We start from the raw sequence: 5,074 nt of genomic DNA on the forward strand, positions 1-5,074 counted from the left end.
CCACCCTTGTCCTAAAGTAAATAGCATAATCAACTTCCTTCCATCTCTTACAGTACATACATACAAAAAGCTACAAAAAGACCAAGAACAAATATAATTTGTATAATCACATCAACATGGTAGGAATGTTTATCTCAGACAGAAAGGTGGTACTTTGTGTAAAGCTTTTATAAAATAAACAAATGACAAAAATATTCAAATTTAAACCCTGAGTCAAAAGTTTAAAGGAATGACGGCATCAGCTAAAGTAATACTACATTCAAGCCCACAATCTTCGGCAGAACTGACCGATACACGCGGTAAAACTCAAAAATCCTGGAAACATGCTTGCCCAGGAACAGAAATTGGGGCATGACATCATCACCATCTGGGATTATAATCTGCGAAAAAGCTGAGGCTGCCGCAGGAAGTCAAGTTTTACTTTTCCGTTCAGTCTATCTTTGCCTGTTACGCAGATGTGCAGCTGCACAGAACGAGAGAATAAGGCCATGTGTGTGTCACTCAGAAGAGTTTTATGTGCCGTCTGCATAAAGAATGGATCCAAAAAGGTGTAACTTTATCGCTGATGTTTCTCTGAAATGGCAATGTCTTTTATTTGCACTGCGGGGTGATTTCCAAAGCGTTTACTGTTTTAAGATCCTCGTAATGAACAACAGATTTTCACAAAGAAGTTGTTAAAGAGGGCTGGTCATTTCTCCGACTATGAGTCACCCGTTATCCAAAGCAAGCAGTTTTAACGAAATACGCAATAATCTGCTTCATCAAGCTCAGTAAGCAGCTCACAGTTTACGTGCAATGCCACATTGAAGTGAGTGTTTTCTTCAAGTGAGTGTGTGTGTGTGTACAGTAAAGCTTTGCTTTTCTGTAATACATTTACCGATAAACAACTTCATCCAGTATCACATTTGTTTTCATAATTGAGCACTCAGTACACAAATCTGTCCGACTTTCATATTCTTACATTTAAATCAGTATTTCTTCAAAAAGCCTTCCGTGTGTTTATCCCTTCAGCAACAATCTATGTGCACTCAGCCCTTGTCCTCCGCAAATTATCTTTGAATTAATACGAAAGCAACAAGACACAAGTGAACTTTCTCACAACCTCATCGAGCTATAACTTTTTCATGTACGGTGCCTTGGCGCTGGGATTAAAGGAGGTTATTTATTCCCCTGCTCTCGGTGAAAAAAAAAAGCAAACGTCATTAAGGCTTTAAAATATTAACAAGCCTCTTCATTAGGTACATTCAAATGATTTCGCACAACAGCATTGCCGTAAATCCTGCCTTCACTGAGGTAATAATGTTCAGTTCTGATGTTTCAAAGCAACTACACATTCATTTTTGAAGCAGTATTTTACAGTTGTCCTGATCTGGTATACATTCTGATTTCACCATAACCTTTATCTATCCCACTGGATTTCACTTTCAAGGGTTGCCATTCTTGAATTAAAAATGGCCCCGTTTTTGTTAGAGTGCCTAACGAACAAACAAATCATTTAAAGCACTAAAGGCTGATCATATACGCAGCTTGTGGTGTAGTGGTAAGCAATCTCACATCCGCCAGGGGAACGTCCCGTTTCCAGTCTGTGTTGGGTTTGGCTTTCTATGTAGAGTTTGTATCTTCTACCTGGGCATGGGTTTTCTCTTGATATGCCCGTTTCGCAACACAGTCCAAACACATACGGTTCAGGCTGATTGGTGACGATAAATTGTCCCAAGACGTGAACGTTAGTGTGTGTCAGGCTCTCTTTATGTCTTCTGTATTAAAATGGCATTCATCTGCGATCAGCTCCAGTACTCCACCACCCAAGTTGGATAAAGCAACATAGAAGATCGATAGAATCGTTGAGAGTCGTTTCTTGTATATTCTGACTTAAATCACTTGTTTCCTCTGCCTCCACATGTCTAGAAAAGAGCTGAAAATATCATTGTGAATGGTCAGTGTTGGTTTATAATCTAACATTTGCTCTCCAAACTGAACAAACCAGGTCATTTCATTTAAACACTGTCTGAGGCCTGGAGGCTCCAGGGATGTCATCACGATGTTTATTGGTGCAGGTTAAGTAAATCTTACCAAACAGAAAGCAGACTCTTGTCCCTGTACTTTTCCTTCCATCTGTGCCACAATGGCGGCACTTGGGTAGGGGGGGTGGGGGGTTGGTTGGGGGGGGGGGGGGGGGGGGGGGGGGGGGGGGTATAAATACTTTGCCAGCTTTACCCCATAAAAGGACAAGCAGGGAAATGCACCCTCATCCATCCCCTCTGGCTCGTCACAATTGGGACTGTGAGAGGTGAAGGGGGTCTATAATAAATACACATGTGTGCATTCTTGGCCCCCCCAGACGCAAAGGCTCACACAAACATAGACTGAAGTGACCTTAAGTCCCGCTTGTTTCCACAAGAGCACCTGCGGAGAATGCAGGAAGTTTAGCTTTTAAAGAAGTAATCACAAACAGACTCCGTTACCTAAAGATTACACAAACGCATAACTGCAACAAGCACAAGCCTGCCTCCTGCTGCTGCTGAACACATTAATATGCTCAACAGCACACAAGCACATGGTGCCTCACCCCCTCCTTTTCCCTGACACACATTTAAACAAAAATTCCAGAACCCCCCCCTCCTAAAAAAAAAAAAAAAATTCACAAAAAAAACAATGAGGGTCGCTTGAAAGCCCTGTTGGGAAAGAGAAGACGGCAAGAAGTGAAAAAAGGCAGCGCATGAAAGAGTAAAAGGGGGGAGGAGAGGCACTGAAGGGAGAGAAAGGGGGGGTGTTGAAGAGGAGGAGAGTCTGGCTGAAGCGACTTAAAGACGGTGAGAACTGTGAAGAGTCTTGAGCACACAGTTCCAGCAGCCAGAGCGGGAACAAAGCACAGAGAGGTCCAGAAGTATTCTCCAGCATCAACCAGGTACCGTAAACTATTTTTTTATATATATTTGAGCGGTTGGCTTCCACATCAGATGCAAACCAATGGACAGGATTTATTCTCGTCGAGGTTTTTAAGGGGACGTGAAGATATGCTCTGACAGTATAATTGATTTCAGCATTACCCAGAGTGTAAGCAGAACATCAATTCACTCTTTGTCTCCAGTTTTGGGTTCCCACAGAACTTGTCTGGCTTACGGCCAAGGGAGAATGGACGTGCTGATGAGGTCACCCCAAAAGTTGCATTTCTTCCTCCAGCACTCAGCATTTATTTATCTAAGTGTGTTTATGAGACAGAAACTCGGACAGTGCAAAGAGCTGATTACACACAATGGGATTCCTGAGTGATAAACGGGAAAACGGCACACTATTGCTTTGAATGTGCTTGAAGAACAGTTTCACTATCTTTTACAGCTCTCAGCGGAATGTCTCCTCATGGAGACATTTAAATAAAACAAAATAGAATAATTGAAGTTACTGATGGATATTGTTGAAGTTTATGAATCCTTGTCATCGTTGTAATTTATTTTGCTTGGCTTCTGTAGTTTGATGTCAAAACCACTTCATCCACACTTGAAGCTTTTCTCTGACTTTTAAGTGGAACGGGAAGTTTTTCTGTAAACACAACATGTCTTAAAACTTAAAGAATTACAACATAGACGTGTGGGCTATTTGTGTTTGTGCTATGACTAATACTTCATTCATAGCTCGTTCTCATCACCTCCCATCATTTCTGTCCACAGAGATGATGTCACTTCTCAAGAGCCTGGCAGCACTTCTCCTTTTCGTCTCGCCTCTGCTCCGCTTCCACCTCTTCACCCACGCTGCCTCCACCTCTCCGCCCGTCACTCGTCGGCGGATCGTATACATGACCGTGCAGGCATCAGATAGCGACGATGACTACGAGGACGACTATGCTGATACCCACAGCTCTCCTCCGGAGGTGGTGGCCTCCGTGAGGACTCCCCTCGTTCACGGTGAACCTCGGCTCTGCGACTACAACCCCTGCTTGGAGAATCAGGAGCCATGTGCTCATCTCTCGACAAAGATGGGGTGTCTCTGTCCCGGTATGAGTGCAGCTGACATGCGTCCTCATCCGCCGCGCATCCAGTCGCTGCTGCCGGTTAGTGAGGGGGAGGGCCGAGGAAAGGTGGAGGTGCAGTGGTGTGCTCCGTCTTCTGTGGTGTCCTGGTACAAAGTGGTGGTGGAGGGACGTGACGGCGATCCCCTGGAGTTTGGAGACGCTTTGCGGCGAGGTCTGGTGGGATCTTTGGAGGGGGGGACTAAGGTGTGCGTGGAGGCCGTGAACAATGCCGGACATAGCGTTCCTACAGAGTTCTCATGTCGGCGTTACGACCCTCCAGTGTCCACTGACCATAAAATGTTGGTCGGGATCATAGGCGGTGCTGTTGCCCTCTTTCTAATTGTCGTCATAGGAGCAGTGATTTTATTCAAATCCAAACTTTGCCGGAATGCAAAAAGAGACTCTACCGATGGACTGGGAAATCCTTCTTACAGCAGAGAGGGAACACTGTGATCCACACAGGGTGGCGAGGACCAGTACAAGTCACAGTGGACAGGCTCTGTAATACAGGTGATCGCAAACAGTTCTGGAGAAGTTGTTCAAACTCCTGTTTCAGAGAATTTATAAACTTGATGGTACAAAGAGTGGTCGCACTTATGGATTAACACTAACAAATGATTAATTATGTTATTTCAGGGTTAGAGAACTACGGGGTTCATTTGCTGGCAAATCAAGCCCAATAGTTTTAATGTAGGAACTTTTTTTTTTCAATCTGTCATGACCGAAGTTATTTGTATATAGAATAATATTTAGGATTTTACTACTGACTTATTTTTCTAATAAAATTATTTTGATGAAAATGTTTCATGTCTCAGTTCAGTTTTTTTATTGATTGTCTTCGTTTTGTAAAAAGCAGCAGAGTGATGCAGTCAACTAGTTTTATTGTGACGTAGTTTGGATACAACAACTTGTAACAAGGTAATATCACTGAACACTAAATAAGGAACATTTTACTACTTATCAGATGCATTGGTCTTTAAACTTTGTTCAGTATTGTACACTCTCTGAAGTATTTTTCAGCCTCGTGGACAAGTCAACAGTGTTTTGGGGAGGAAAAAGCTCATA

The 5,074-nt window shown here is 43.2% G+C and overlaps 1 long non-coding RNA gene across 1 annotated transcript; it reads left to right on the forward strand.

Moving 5' to 3' along the window:
• The first annotated feature begins 2,688 nt into the window (after positions 1–2,688).
• LOC308110558 lies at positions 2,689–4,811 on the forward strand. Its single transcript, XR_013935394.1, has 2 exons — positions 2,689–2,908; positions 3,669–4,811. It is a non-coding gene; the product is annotated as an uncharacterized lncRNA (long non-coding RNA).
• The last annotated feature ends 263 nt before the right edge of the window (positions 4,812–5,074 follow it).

Source organism: Lipophrys pholis (assembly GCF_963383615.2).
Source record: "Lipophrys pholis genome assembly, chromosome: 6".
Classification (NCBI taxonomy): Eukaryota; Metazoa; Chordata; class Actinopteri; order Blenniiformes; family Blenniidae; genus Lipophrys; species Lipophrys pholis.